General features: G+C 36.7%; 1 pseudogene; it reads left to right on the top strand.

Annotated features, from left to right (window-relative positions):
- The first annotated feature begins 1,266 nt into the window (after window positions 1-1,266).
- Window positions 1,267-1,362, top strand: LOC115937213 (small nucleolar RNA U3; annotated as a pseudogene).
- Window positions 1,363-17,310: the final 15,948 nt, after the last annotated feature.

Raw genomic sequence — 17,310 nt, 5'->3', positions numbered from 1 at the left:
TATAAAAAATACTCCTTTATTCTATAATAACTTTTTTCCCACTGACTTGGACCCAAGTTTCAAAATTACCCCATTATACACAGAATCAATACACACTGAGTTTGTATACTGTTCCTTGACACTGACACTGTGTAACTTTGCAGAGACTCACCTAAAAAATGCAGGTAACAACACCTACTCCATATGGTTTTTGTAAGGACTAAACAAAATAATCTGTGAAAGCATCCAGTGCCTGGCACAAAGAAGTATGGTTTGGGGCCAATCTCAATGAATTTGGCTATATTTGGCTAGTGTCTCCAATCCAACCTAAAAAAGAGCAGGCAACCAGCTACTGGAGAGTTTATCCAATAACTCAATAATTAGTAACTAGGAATTTAATCTACCAGCTGTTTTAAAAAGTTGTAAAATGTTTTCTGTTTCTCTCCAGAATCATGCTGATGCCCCAAAAAGGCATTAAAAATTATGTACAGACAATTGTGTTGAGGTAAGTGGCTTAACTTTTTAATGCTTCCCTCCTGGTGCATCAGCTAAGCCATTAGCACCAAGGGCAAATCTGGACTTCTTCCCAGGATCCCATCTGCTCCCCGAGGCTTATTTTAAATAATAATCTACTTATTCTAAGAAGGGAGATGTTCCCATCACATTAAACTGAGAGGTTTGGTGTCCCAGTTATTTTTTGTAGGGACTTAACAGCTCAAATAATTTCAACCTAAATGTTGGGAGTTGAGGGGAATAGAAACAATCTGGTATTAGATATTAGTCCAAGCAAACCTAAGTTAGGAGGCACTGGTGCTCTGAAAAAGGAAATACACAAAGGAGCAGAAAAAGGGCCAGATGAGAAGTTGAGTCCAGCAACCTAACGGCAAGTCAAGAGTCAGGAAGTCAGAGACAGAGAGGCAGGAGGGAGATGAGGCACAGCAACAGAACATGGCAGATGAAGCTGGCACAAGGTTCTACCATCAAAGACAGGAATGGCGTGAGGTTAACATTTGAAACATCTGCCCAGTGTTGGAATTGGGAGGACACAATTCTTAGCTAGGAACCCAAACCCAGCTATCAAATATGAAGGAGAATTTTCAGTTTCATCTCTCTAATCTTGTTATCTGACAACACTAACCAAAGAATTAGAAACAATTCTCCTTTGCCTGTAGGACAATGAGGTCTTCATGCTAACTCCTGGCCTTTCTTAGACAGCTTTTTTAGCTGGGTCTGTCAGCTTCTAAATATTAGTGTTTCCTTCCTCCTCTCTCTAAATGATCTCATTTCAAGACTATACTTTCAGGGATCATTTCTATAGTTCGTTACTAAATGATCTCATTTCTTCATGCTTTATCCACCACCTATGAAGAGATGCCCTGTAGATTAGTATCCCTCCTAGATCTCCTTTCTGAATTCCAGCCCCATTTGTCAAGTGTTTAAAGGCCATCACATGGACATTTCATCACCTCCAGCTCATCCATACTTCCCCCAGTCAGTCATTCTCTCTCTCCCTTTCTCTTTCCCTTCCTCTCTCTCCCCCCTCCCTGCTTCCTTTCCCACTTGCCCATACACACACGTGCACACCCATACTTACATATACCTACACAAGCAAAAGCTCAATTTTGTATAAACCTTAATGTGTGTATAAATCACCTGAGTGTCTTGCTACAGTTCAGATTTGATTCTGATTTAGTCTGGGATGGGACCCCAGATGCTGCGTCTCTAACAACTCACAGGTGTTATTGATTCTGCTGACCCCTGGGCCATTCTTAAAGTCACAATGGTAGCAAGGAACTAGGTCACCTAAATTAGAGTTGCACCTCTGCCACTACCTGGCTTCAGACCCTGCGTTATTCCATTCAGTGTCTTTATTCGTAAATGAGACAAGGAGACTACACAATTCATGAGGCCTTTATGCAGTTCTTAAAGCATGAATCAGGGGCTGAAATCTATTAACTGTAGCTAACAAAATGTACCCCGTTTCTGTGCAGTGAACCCTATAAAAAACTAACCAAGATTTAGTAGCAATGCTAAACCAAACTAGGATTTAGTAACAACACTAAAGTGTTCAGAACACTATCTGCAATAGATATGGGTCCAGAAAACACATTCTTTAAGGCATTGGGCCAGGGGCAAAATTGGCACTGGTAAAACACAGTGCTATTTTGTGAAATAATAACAGTTTGAAATGACTTCTTTTCTCAGTGGGTCTGTAAATCAAATGAGAGCCATCAGAAATACACTTGGAGAACAATAACTAATTAAATAGTACCAAAACAAAACCTAAGGATAAGAGTATTCCAGGTCTAATGGTTATTTTTTATGGCCTTATAATAAGCAAGGTGTTTATGGCTGTTCTGTATGTTTCCCCAGGGGGTAGATGACATGCAAGCTCCATACTGGTTTTTATTTTCCTCTTGTTGTGGTGGAGTATAGAAGAAACAAGACAAGGCTTGGAACACTAAGATTTGGGTTCAAGTAAAAGTTCTGTCTCTTACCAGCTAGATAATCTTGGTCAGATGATATGAGCCTCTATTTCTTCACTGGTGAAATGCAGATGGTAATAATCCATGTGCCAGTGTATTGCTTTGGGGATCAAATTAGCTAATGGGAATGAAAGCTTAACAAAAATTACACTACACCATAGAATACCAGTGGAGAATGTAAGGAGAGAGGGGAGGGGAGGGAGAGGAATAGTGGCAGTTATTTTGGATAAATGCATTGAAAATGGAACACTTCCTATCACTTCTTTTCTAAAAACCTTCAATTGCCTCATTGTCTACAAAAAGAAAAAAAAAGCATGCCCTTTGAGGACCACCACAATTTTGCCTCTGCCTGCACTTCTAGCCCACTTTCTAATACAGCATGTTGGCTTTCTACTGACAAGTGACTGTAAGGTCTCCATATTGCATGAGTGAGTGGATTACTAAACATTTAAGAGGGAAATGTAACTACCATTTGGAATTGCATACCATGTGTGAGACGCTATGTATTAGTTACTTAATTTTTACAACCTCCCTATTGAGCTTGTAAATCATGTTATACTTGATGGTCCCTTCTGATTGCCTTGGTCCTACGAGCTAAAGGTCAAGGGGCAAAGTCTGCTCTGGAAGACTGTTCATTCCCCAGTTTTTCCACAGAGTTCTTCCTTTTGGCTTATCAAAACAGGATTAATCAAACTTCTCAAAGATTAGAAGTGGAATCTATTTCCTTTTCATTATGAACCAGTGAAAACAATACTTCTGCCATGCCTCTCTGTCATTTGTTGATACAATATTTTCCAAAGAATAAAAGTGTAAAAATTTTGTGTGTACTCATTGTAAATCTAGTCATATTTACTATGACACATAGAATATCATGTGTTAGATTACTACAGGGCAATAATAGATTGACAACTACTGTGTGGGAACTGGCTGTACAAGCCAAGAGGAGAGGTATGAGATTCACCCTGAAAGAGGGCTAAGAAAAATTGGTTCTAATGTTACCATACCAGTTTACAGGGTGACAGGTATACAATTATCTCATTTTAATTCACTGAATCCTCCCCACCACCCTGTAAAGTAATCTAATCCCCATTGACCAGTTGAGAAAACCAAGACTAAGAGGAATCAAGTAACTTCCCCAAGGTTACGTGGCCTCTAGACACAGGAGGTCACTTTTAAATACATATCTTCAATAAATAAATACATACATACATACACACATACATATATACATATCTTCTAAATCTAAATCCCTATTTCTTTTATGACCCTACTTATTTCTCTAACAAGTAAATACACAGTACCTGCCAAGGACCAGGCACAGCTCTCCTCACCAAGCACCCTTTAGTAGCTCTGGAATTTCTGAGACACCAAGACTCAATGCCTGGTTCCCCTACTTTCAAAATAACATGTGGCCTTGGAATTCATTTTTCCCTTGGACCCAGAAAGTTAACAGTATTTAAATATCATCATAAGAGAAGATAATAAATTTGACATTTGTGGAGACTTCGCATGTATTAAATCTTCCCTGGGATCACTAAGTCTGCTATCAAAGGTACCAACGTGTTGAAAAAGAGGATAGTTACTTCCTTGTCTTCCCGTTTTTGTCAGGCACAAAGGATAAGAACTCAGGGCAGGGAGTGTGAACAACACATTGGAGACAGAGATTAGAAACTTCTTCACTTTTAAGCTGAGGTCTTTACTTACATGTCCATTCATGCCACTGATTTATAGATTCATAGGCTGCAAGGGGACATGAAAAATGGTCCCTTGGCAAGAAACATCTTAAATAAACCATTTTCACTAAAAGGCAGGAGAGTATAGAGGTTCAGAATATGAACATGGAAGTAGATCACTTCCCAGTATCAAATCCCAGCTGTCACTTAATAGTTGTCTGACCTTGGGGAAGTTTCCTAACTACACTATGCCTCAGTTTTCCATCTGAAAAATAGGATGGAATATAGTAATACCTAGGTCATAGATTTTCTGTGAAGAGTAAATGAAACATTATGTTTAAGGTACTTGGAAGACTGCTTGATAAATAGTAAACCCTTTATAAGTACAATTATTATTGCCACTCGTTTGCTCAAAAAGCATGATTCTCTATGCCAACAGGCCAGGTCCAAACCACTCAACTTGACCTTCAGGCCTTCTGAGATCCTACACACTGTGTCTTGAGTTTTATTTCCCACTATCCATTCAATTGTATTTCAGTAGTATTACCCAATCACTAAGCTCTTACTAAGTGCAGTTTTAGGTGTTGGAGGTATAGAGAACAGGCAACACAGGATCCTTGGACTCACAAAACTCAGTTCCTCTGATTCAGCCAGCCCAGTCTCCCCACTACCCCTTGAGATGTCACATTTGTCTTGACCTTTATCCAAAACATCCTATCTGAAATACTTGAGTAACAGGACTCTCCCTTAGGCCTAATCAAATCTTATCTTCCTGTCAAAGTGCCCTCTTGCATGAAGCTTTCTCTGACAGTTCAACTCGAGGTTGCGCCCCTCTGAATTCCTACATCACAAAATTTAATTAGCTACTATCTTCATCCTTATGAAAATATTTTACCCACACTGTAACAAATTATGGCATTTGTAGTCAGAAAACCTTGAGTGGAAAATCTAGTGCTGCTGCTTCTTAAGTACATGGTCCCAGATTTCTTTTTCTTTTTTTTTCTTTTTACCTCTACAAGCCTCAGCTTCCTCATCTGCAATGGGAATCCTAGGACTTACCTCATGGTATTATGACAAGTAAGCAAAGCACATAGTAAGATATAGAAGGGCACCATAGCTATGATTCTGCTTAACATCAAATGAACCAGGCTCTACTATTGTGGCTGAAAAAAACACTATTTAAAAAAATTGCCCATGACATTTTCAAAATGACTGTTCTTTAACATGCAGTCTCAGTCCACTAATTAAACCTTTCTTCATCTTCAATGCAATTTTCCAGACAGACTATTCCTAGTGGTTCTTAGATAATCCTCAGAAATGTCAGTACCCTTCACTAATTCAGATTATCAGAGAAAAGCCAATCTCAAATAAGGACATTTCAAAATTTTGACATAGCTATAAAATTGCTTCTGTATTACTTCTAAATACTGTTTTCATTCATCCATGCAATAAGGCTTTTTGTAGTCCCATGCTGGACTTCAGAAATACAAACATGGAATAGGACAAAACCCTCTGCTTAATGAATCCACAGTCCATCAGAGGAGGTCAACATACAGCATCCAGACTGCGACCAAGGAAAGCATTGATGAGGAAGTCACCAATTCTATGTGGGGGACTCAGGGAGAATTTACAGAACAGTTGCCTGAGCTAAGATTTAAAAGATGTGTAGCAGTTTCCAGGCAAAACAAGGGAACAGCTTGTGCAAACATACCAAGTCTGAAGGAGTGAAGATAATTCTGGGAACTGTACATAACCCACCAGGCTGGCACTCAAGATCTGTGTACAGGATGAGCAAAGCCAAGGCAAAAGATTTTGTGGAAGCTCTTATGTACTTTGCTAGAGAGTTTGGACTTTATCCTGTGGGCCCAAGAGCCAAGAGACCAGGTCAGAATGGACTCTAGAAAAGATCACTGGCAAAAGTGAGAACAGATAGGAACTGAGAGAGACTGGCATGCTAGGGTTATGGAGATTTATCTAGACATATTAGAAAGGAATTGTCCTTCCTACTACAATGTTTGCCTGGCTTAATGAAGACCTAGGGTTTATTTTAAGTTGAGCACAGCAATTGCTATCATTGTATTAAGTCATAAAAGGCCATGGCAAACAACTTCTGATTTTATGGAAGAGCCAACTAAGCCCAAGGAAGGAAAGCAGTGTGCTTTCATGCCACAGTAGTTAGGGAAGACATAGGATGAGCACTCAGGGTTCTAAACAACCAGCCCTTTCCACTTATTCTACTGCTAGGAGATTGCTTTTGTTTGTGAAAGGCTGTTTTTATCATGAGAGCAATTAAATGCCTCTTTCTCCTCCTTTTTTTCCTCCTATCATTCACCTGATGTTCTGTTTACACAATTAATTTTTACTGTCTATGAAGAAAGCCTTTTCAAAGCCAAGGTAAATTTCAGCCTAGCCCTTGTCAGCCTGCTGGCTGATTCCTAATTAACTAAGATGAAATAAATGGAGGTTTATTGTTGTTGAGCTTCTTAAAGCCCTCTGCTTATATTGGATTTGGAAGCACTTGACAGGAAGAATGTGTGTCTTATATTCCTCAAATTCGGACTTGACGATAGACAGATGACAGAGCGAGGGAGGTGTCACAGTAGGACACCAGCCTGGCAGGGGTTTCCCAAATCCCTTATTAACTACTGTGTTGATGCAGGGGGAATACTCCAGGAAATGCATTGTCGGAGAAGGGTCTGAGCCCAAACCTTACATTGGTGACATCCTTGTGTCTCCAAATTAAATACCCTTGAGAACCTCAGTATTGAGATAGAACAGGATTATTGTTGCAAGTTTATTATCATTGCAATTCTCATTCACACAACAATGGAGGTGGTTATGATTCTGTGGAAACTGGAAGTAATGGCTACCCACAATCTCATATGCTTTTTTAGCAGTCGTTTGAAGAATAATGACCAAAGTTTTTCCATATTTGACTGAAACCATAAATCTACAGAGCCAAGAAGTTCAGTGAATATTAAACACACACACACACACAAAAAAAAAAAACATGAAAAAACTATACCAAGGCACATAATCAAATTGCTCAGAACCAATGATAAAAAAAAAAATCTTAAAAGCGGCCAGGGAAAACACTACAAGTTACATGTAAACAGGAATAAACATGAAAATGACAGCAGATTTCTGGTTAGAACACAAGTGAGAAAATAGTGAAGTAACGTTTTTAAAAGACAATAGGAAAATAACTGTCAATTAGACTTCTGTACCCAGAAAAATAACCTTTGCAAATGAAGGTGAAATTAAGAATATTTCAGACATACAAAATCTAAAAGAATTCAATACCGGCAGATCAGCAATACAAGAAATGTTAAAGGAAGTCCTTCAGGCAGAAGGAAAATAGTACAAGAGGAAAATTTGAATCTACATACATAGGTACGTAGATATCTACAAACAGATAGATATCTACAAACATAGATAGATATCTGGTGTTCTTCCAGATATGGTAATACTTTTACAATGATAATTGACTATTTAAAACCAGGAATCAACAAATTACAGCCCACAAACTATTTTGTGGTATGGATGTTTGTAACCTCCCTAAAATTCACATGTTGAAATCCTATTGCCCAAAGAGGATGGTATTAGGAGGTGGGGTCTTTGGGCAATGATTAGGTCATGAGAATGGACCCTCATAAATGAAATGAGTGCCTTATCAAAGAGGCTCCAGAAAGATCTCCTGCTCCTTCTTGCTGACTATTTTTTAAATAAACTACTACTAAAAAACATTCTCATTCATTTATATATCACCTATGACTACTTTGAACTAGAGTTAATTGCTGCAACAGAGACCATATGGCACACAAAGCCTAAAATATTGATTATGTAGCTCTTTATAGAAAAAGTTTGCCACCCTCTGGTTTAAACAAATATAGTAGCAATGTATTATGGTGTTTATAACATATTAAAGTAAAAAGTATGATATAATAACACAAAGTTCAGGAGGAAAAAAATGAGAATATACGGTTGAGAGTCTTCACTATATGTACAATGATATAATATTTCTTGAAAGGTATAATACAGATGTATGCTGTAAATCTTTAATCCACCACTAAATAAAACAAAATTACAGTTAACGAGCCAACAAAAAACTAAGTGGAATCATATTCAATTAATCCAAAAGATGACAGGAAAAGTAGAAAAAGGGAAAGAAAAAGAAGGTAGATTTATACTTAATCTATCAAAACTTATATTAAATGTAAATGGCCTAAATACCTTGATTAAAGGGCAGATATGGTCAGATTGGATAAAAAAGCAATGCTACCAAAAGGAACACACTTTAAACATAAAGACATTAATAGACTAAAAATAAAGGAATGACAAATAATATACCATAAAAAAGCAATGCTAGCAAAAGGAACACACTTTAAACATAAAGACATAAAGACATTAATAGACTAAAAATAAAGGAATGACAAATAATATACCATGCTAACACTATCAAAGGAAAGCTGGAACAGCTACATTTTTTCAAACAAAGGAGATTTCAGAATAAAGAATACTATCAAAGATTTTTAAAAAGTTATTTGATAATGATAAACAGGTTAATTCATGAAGAGGATATAACAACCTTACACATTTATGAATGCAAAAAGAAATAGATGAAGCAAAATATATGAAGCAAAATCTAATAGAACTGAAAGGAGAAATAAGTCCACCTTTATAGTCAGAGATTTAGGGTAATACAATTAAAACAATAATGAGTACCACTTCCCACCTATTAGCATGCTTAAATTGTAAAGTTCATCCTAAGAGTTGGCAAGGATGTGGAAGGGCTAAAATTCTCCCACACCACTGGTGGAATATAAAATGGTACAACCACTTTGGAAAAGTAGTTTGGCAGTTTCTCAGAAAGTTAAACATGACCTACCATATGACCCATACTTCCACTCCTAGGTATTTAGGCAGGAGAAATGAAAGCATATCCATACAAGGGCTTGTACACAAATGGTCATATCATCTTTATTTGCAATAGCCAAAAACTGGAAATAACCCAAATGTCCATTAATACCTGAATGGATATATAAACTATGGTATATATGTACAATAGGATACAAATCAGCAATGAAAAGGAATAAACTATTGATACATGCTAAAATATGGATGAATCTCAAAATAATTATGCTAAGTGAAAGAACGACCAAAAAAAAGACTATGTACTATATGATTTCATTTATATAAAATTCTATTAAATGAAAGCTAACCTTACAGGAACAGAAAGTAGATCAGTCATTGCCAAGGGATGGAGGTGGAGGACAGCAGGGAGGAACTAGTGAGAGGAATTACAAAGATGCATGAAGACAGTTCTAGAAGTTAAATTTTTATTAACTTGATTGTGGTGATGGCTTCATGGATACATGCTTAAGTCAAAACTTATCAAATGGTATACTCTACATGTAGCTTATCAATACATCAATTATTCCTCAGTAAAGCTATTTTTATTAAAAATGTAAGGAGAGAATCACTGGTCTATATCAAGGTCAGCCAAAGGTGCCTGGAGAGGGCCCACAAAGCATAACTGCTTTGTCGGCAGAGAGGTACAGACCCAGTAGCTCCAGAGTGCTCCTGGCCCCTCCCACTGTCCCCTTCCAGTACCTGAGAGAATATTAGTTCTAAACCCCATTTTGCTTCCCGTGAGAGCACATAGAGCTGCTGTTCCCTCTCATCTCAAGGGTGTGGTAGGAGGAAGTATTCTTTACCTACCACCATCTTTTTTTTAAAGATTTTATTTACTTATTTGACAGAGAGAGACACAGCGAGAGAGGGAACACAAGCAGGGAGAGTGGGAGAGGGAGACGCAGGTTTCCCGCGGAGCAGGGAGCCCGATGTGGGGCTCGATCCCAGGACCCCGGGATCATGACCTGAGCTGAAGGCAGACGCTTAACGACTGAGCCACCAAGGGACCCCCCCACCACCATCTTTTCAGAATAACTCTCTCTGCTATCACCAAACACTGACAGACACCGGAAGAAGAGGTATCCACAGCTTTGAACGATTGCCAATGTCTAATTTGTACTGTTAGATTATACAAAGCTTTTTCTCCATGCAATCATTTAGGAAGTATCCAATCATTTAGGGAACTGAAAAATAAATCTTTTTTTAAAAAGTACTGACAGTGTAATCCATCATTTTTTTTTTTACCAATGTACTTTCCAGCGCAAAGAGGAACAGTGTAGAAATTAAGGAATTAGGGTACAATTATAGATGTGTTGCTTATCTGTGCTCCCCTCTATGTAAAATCTGAAAAATTCTTTCACACACACACACACATTTCCTGAAAGAAGACACAAGAGACAGTTGATAGTAGTCAAGGATTTGGATGAGAGAAACCATTTCATTCTCCTCTCACTGTTTGAATTTTTATTCTTTTTTATGAAAAAAGAAAACAATACAAAGTTAACAAAAAAGGGGGGGCACTGGAAGTCCTAGTCATAGCAATCAGACAAGAAAAGCTATATAAGGCAACCAAATTGGTAAGGAAGTAAAATTTTCTCTATCTGCTGACATAATACTATACACAGAAAACCCTAAAAAAATCCACCAAAAAACTATTAGAATAAATGAATTCAGTTAAGTTGCAAAATACAAAATTAACAGAAATCTATTGCATTTCTATACACTCATAATGAAGGAGCAGTAAGAGAAATTAAGAAAACAATTCCATTTATAATTGTACCAAAAAGAATAAAATACCTAGAAATAAACTTAACCAAAAGGTAAAAGATCTGTACTCTAAAAACTATAAAATACTGATGAAAGAAACTGAAGACACAAATAGAAAGATATTCCATGCTCATGGAGTAGAATTAGTATTGTTAAAATGGCCAGACTACCCAAAGCAATCTACAGACTCAACTCAATCTTTATCAAAATACCAATAGGATTTTTCACAGAACTAGGATAATCCTAAAATTTGTATGAAACCAAAAAACACTGTGAATAGCCAAAGCAATCTTGAAAAATAACAAAGCTGGAAGTATCACAATTCTAGATTTCAAGATATTCTTTTTTTATTTTATACTTTAAAATTCCAGGATAATTAATGTACAGCATTATATTAGTTTCAGGTGCATGATGTAGTGATGCAACAATTTTATACATTATTCAGTATTCATTTAGATAAGTGTACTCTTAATTCTCTTCATCTATTTCATCCATCCCCCCACCCACCTCTACTCTGGTAACCACCAATTTGTTCTCTGTATTTAAAAGTCTACTTTTTTATTTGTCTTTTTTTCTCTTTGCTCTTTTATTTTGTTTCTTAAATTTCAAAAATGAATGAGATCATATGGTATTTATCTTTCTCTGACTTATTTCACTTAGCATTATACCCTCTAGATCCATCCATGCTGTTGCAAATGACAAGACAGCATTCTTTTTTATGGCTGAGTAATATTCCATTGGATAGATATACTACATCTTTATTCATCTGTTGATGAACATATGGATTTCAAGATATCCTACAAAGCTATAATAATCATAATATTATAGTACTGGCAAAAAAAAAAATAGACACATAGGTCAATGGAACACATTAGAAAGCCCAGAAATAAACCTCCACTTATATTAATCTACAATAAAGGAGGCAAGAATATACAATGGGGAAAAGAGAGTCTTTTCAATAAATAGTGCTGGGAAAACTGGATAGCTACATGCAAAACAATGAAACTGAACTGCTTTCTTACACCCTACCCAAAAATAAACTCAAAATAGATTAAAGACCTCAACATGAGACTTGAAACCATAGAACCCCTAAAAGAAAACAAAGACAATAATCTTTGACATCAGCCTTAGCAACATTTTTCTAGATATGTCCCTTCAGGCAAGGGAAACAAAAGTAAAAATAAACTATTGGGTCTATACCAAAATAAAAAGGCTTTTGCACAGCAAAGGAAACCATCAACAAAATGAATAGGCAACCTACTGAATGGGAGAAGGTATTTGCAAATGATATATTCAGTAAGGGATATTAACCAATATCCGAAATATAAAAAACAAGAAACAAGCAAAAAAATTATACAACACCAAAAAAACCCAAAACTCTCATTTAAAAAACAGCAGAGGATCTGAATAGACATTTTTTCAAAGATGACTTATAGATAGCCAGCAGACACATGCTCAACATCACTAATCATCAGGGAAATGCAAATCAAAAGCACAGTGAGATATCACCTCACTCCAGTCAAAGTGGCTAGTATCAAAAATATAAGAAATAAGTTTGGTGAGGATGTGGAGAAAAAGGAATCTGTGCACTGTTGGTGGGAATGTAAATTGGTACAGCTACTGTAGAAAACAGTATGCAGTTTCATCAAAAAATTAAAAATAGGGCAACCATATGATCCAATAATTCCACTACTGGATATTTACCCAAAGAAATAAAAAGAGTAATTTGAAAAGATATATGCACTCCTATGTTTATTGCAGCATTATTTACAATAGCCAAGATATGGAAGGAACCCCAATGTCCATCCACAGATAAATGGGTAAAGATGTGGTGTGGGTATACACACAAAGGAATATTACTCAGCCATAAAAATAATGAAATTTTGCCATTTGTGACAACATGGATGGACCTACAGGGTATTATGCTAAGTGAAATAAGTCAGACAAAAAAGACAAATACCATATGATTTAACTTGTATGTGGAATCTAAAAAACAAAACAAAATACAGAAAATGAACATGGTTGCCAGAGTGGGGGAGTGGGAAAAAATGGGTAAAGGGGAGAGGGAGATATGGGCTTCCAGTTAAGGAATGAATAAGTCATGAGGATAAAAGGTACAGCATAGAGAATATAGTCAATGATGTAGTAGTCTTGCACAGTGACAAATGGTACACTTGTGAGCATAGTGTAAAATATAAACTTGTCAAATCACTATATTGTACATCTGAAACTAATGTAACATTCTGTGTCAACTATATTTCAACTTAAAAAGAAAAAAACAGAAAAGGAAAGCAAGCTATAGAATTGCAAAGGTACAGGGGGCATTGGGAGTAATTAGCTCAAATGGTACAAATGATAAGGGAGTTGCTTGAGGGAACATAGCTGTTATTGGGGCTTCAATTGCAACTAGGACCAGGTCCTCTTTACCTTGGGTAAAGATCCTAACTCAGATCTTTACCCAAGTTTAATAATGTACATACTACCTATCATTTATTGAGCACCTACTCTGTGCCATGTACAAGGCATCACACTAGGTACTTTATAGAGAATACCTCTAATTCTTTCTAATTCTTACAAGAATCCTGCAAAGTACAGTTTGAAAGTGTTGTAAGGGTCATTCAAGTTTCAGGACCGTTTTACAGCTTAGAGCAAATTCCCACGTTAGGGTTAAGTAGCCTGGAGTACAAGGTACTTCACAATACGTTATCTCTGCTAGCTCTATTACCTTAAAAAGGTAGGTTTTATTTCCACTTTATAAATAAGGAAACCACACATCTTGCTAATGATTACACAGCTGATAGGTGGTGAAGCTGGGATTCCAACCCAACTTTGCCCAACTCCCAGATCTCCTTGGCACTACTTCACATTCTACATCTTGAAACTATGGATAGTCTGAGAAGTTGATTTAAAGTTTTGCTTACTTGTTGCAACTTTTCAGTTGACTACCAGCAAATCAGTAGTAATACTTGTATGTATTGACACAGATGTTCCTTTACATATTGACATCCCACTCAAAGTCATACATTTCATTGCCCAGCTTTATCATCTATCTCTTTCACTACTACACACAGTTCTCTGTGATTCCTGAGTCCAAATGTTGTCACTAGCACCACTTGCCAACATACAAGCCCTGGTTTGATGCAGAAAAATCCTAAAAACACTTCAGGTTCCACACCCAATTCTGCCTGTCCATAGCTACTTCTCTTTTGAAAGTATTCAAAAAAAAAAATCACAAAGTAAAATCTTAGTGCTATAAACTAATTACTGTACATCTGCCTCAACAATTACTATATTAAGCAATTTACAGTTACAATTTCATTCATTTGTAATTGAGCTCCACATAGCTCCCACTGATAGCTATTTTAGTTCCAAGACTTAAAATTCAACTCAACAATTATGTTCATCATTATGAAAATACATGGCTCCAACTACCCATACTGACAAAGTGCCAGGGTGAGCTAAAGCTTCAGGTTTCTTGAACCTACATTTTTCTGTTCTCTATCTTTGGCTCTGAAATCATGCTGTCTAACTCAGCCTTATTTCCATGTAGATATTGAAGTGATAAAAAAAATACTTCTAGACATGGTTAAATTTGTTTTGCTTAGTATCTCTCTCCTATACTACACATAAAAATGAATTTCTCATGAAAGCTTCACAGTATCAATAATTATATCAATAAAACAGTTAAAGAAACTAACATACAATAAGCTACACATATTTACAGAGTCAAATTTGAGAAACTGTCATATATTCACCTGTGAAACCATCACCACAAACAAAATAATAAATATATCCATTACCCCCAGTGAACTTATTATGCACCTTTGTAATTCTACCTTCCACAATTTCCCATTCCTGGCAACCACTGATCTGCTGTCACTCTAGCTTAGTTTGTATTATCTAGAATTTTATATAAATGAAATTATACTTCATGTGTTCTTTTTTGGTCTCCTTTCACTCAACATAATTATTTTGAGATTCACCCATGTTGTCATACATATAAAGAATACAAATAAATCTGCTCTGAATATTTACATACAAATCTGTGTATGGATATATGCTTTTATTTCTCTCAAATGGAAAGACTGAATCACAAGATTGGCAGTTTCTAAAAAGTTTCACATAAACCTGCTTTCCAAACTGGTTAAACATTTTACACCTCCACCAACAATGGAGAAGAGTTCAAGTTTCCCTACATCCTTACCAACACTTGATACAGTCAGTATTTTAAATTTAAACTTTTTTTAAAGATTTTATTTATTTTTATTTTAGAGAGAGAGCAAGCGAGCAGTGGTGGGAGGGGTAGAGGGAGATCATCTCAAGCGCATGCCATGCTGAACACAGAGCCCAACACAGGGCTTGATCTCATGACCCTGAGATCATGACCTGAGCTGAAATCAAAAGTTGGATGCTTAACTGACTGAGTCATTCAGGCACCCCATTAAATTTTAACCATTCTAAAAGGAACATATGATTGTCTCATTGCAGTTTTAATTTGCCTTTCCCTAAGTACGAACAACATTGATGATATATTCACGTATTCATTTACCATCTGTCTATCTTCTTGGGTAAAGTGTCTATTAAAAACTTTTACCTATTTTTGTGTTGGGTTGTTTTCTCATTGAGTTTTGAATGTTCTTTACATATTCTGGATAAAAATTATCAGATATATGATTTGCAAAAATCTTTTCCCAGTGTACGGCTTGTCTCTTCACTCTCTTAATAGTGTCTTACAAAAAGCAAAATTTTTAAATTAATGAAGTACAATTTATCAATTAAATTTTTTATCCAGAAATGTTATAGCTCTTGGTTTATGTCAATGAAGCACTTTGAGTTAATTTTTTATATGGCATGATGTATACATTGAAGTTTGTTCTTTTGCATCTTAATATGCAATTGTTCCCACATCTTTTGTTGAAAATACCATCCTTGCCCCTGGATTGCTTTTGCACATTTTTCAAAAAAACAGTTGTCCTTTTAAGTGTGAATCTATTTCTAGACTCACTATTCTGTTGCATTGATCTTTTCTATCTTTCTAAGTTTTTTCCTCTGTGCATTATCTTTTCCTAGCCTTTTATTAACTATTACTTTAAAAGTATATTTCTCATAGGCAATATAGTTTGGTTTTGCTATCCAGTTATCTCTGTCTCTTAATTGATGTATTTTATGTTACTTTAAGTTTCATTTTATTATTTTGCTATTTATTCTATCTGTTCCTTGTTACTTTTTCTGTTCTTTGTCTCATTTTGGATTAACTGATATTCTTGTCATTACTCTTAAGTGGCATTGTTGAGTTTTTATTAGCTATAATTTTGTTTTTGTTTAGTTTTTGTAGTTTTTTTAGTAATTGTTTTAGGTTAATAGATTTTTAATGGTCTATATTCAAATTATACCATTTCATGCATAGTATACTTTCATTTCTCCTCTCAGACTTTTGTGCTATTGTTCTCACACACTTTGCTTTCACATATAGACCCCACACTATATGGTTTTTATTTCCATTCAAACCATTACCTTTTAAAGAGATTCAAATAAGAAAACAATCTATAAACTACTTCTGGAAAGGATGGCAAAGTAGGAGGATCCTAAGCTCACCTTGTCCCACACATACAACTAGATAATACCCACATCAATGTAAATAACCCAGAAAACAACCCAAAGACTGGCAGAACAGACTCTGCACAGCTAAATGTAGACAAGCTGCTACATCAAAGAGAGTAGGAAGGGTGGAGATGTGGTTGGGAGCCAAACTAACCCATGGTACTGTCTGTGGGAGGGAGGGATGCCACGGGCATGGAAAGGGGAGAGAAACAGACTCTCAGACCAGGCATCCCAGGCATGGGAAACCTGCACTGGGAAGAAAAATCCCCATATTATTTGGCTTTGAAAACCAGAAAGGCCTAACCTTATTGCTTCTTACAATCAGTAGGGCTTAACACCTGGAATTTTAAAAATCAGCAGCTTGGCTCAGGATGAGCTAGGAGGGCAATAGGAAACTGACTCCCCACCCTTAAAGAGACAGCACAACAAACAGCCCCGCTGAGATACAGCATAAAAGCAGCAATTTGAAAAATGCCTGAAGTATATGGAAGATTTATTTACTAATCTTAGAGCATGTGCTAGAGGGGCAGGGATCTTTGGGAACTTCAAGAACAAAAGACCTAGCAGGTGCCACCTCCTTCCCCACCTCCCCAACTAGATACTTGAACACATGCAGCAACCAGTGCAGCAAGAACACTCTCCACCTAGCTTGCTAACAGTGCACCCTGCCCACAAGTACTCCTGTGAACATTCCCCCTCCATCCCAGCCTCAGCAGGAGTTTTCCAGGGTGACTAAAGTTCTCCTCACATAATGGACCGGTTCAGACCTTGCTGGCACCATGCACCTCACCCCAGCATTTTCCTGTGGATCTGCTCCCTCCAACATTTAGAGTCCATCCAAAGCAATGCCACAATCCTTGCAGTGTGTAAGCAGCCCAGACAGGGGCCAG

Source organism: Leptonychotes weddellii, chromosome 11, assembly GCF_054177405.1.
Source record: "Leptonychotes weddellii isolate Sample4059 chromosome 11, ASM5417740v2, whole genome shotgun sequence".
Classification (NCBI taxonomy): Eukaryota; Metazoa; Chordata; class Mammalia; order Carnivora; family Phocidae; genus Leptonychotes; species Leptonychotes weddellii.
This window is presented reverse-complemented; position numbering and strand designations above follow the sequence as displayed.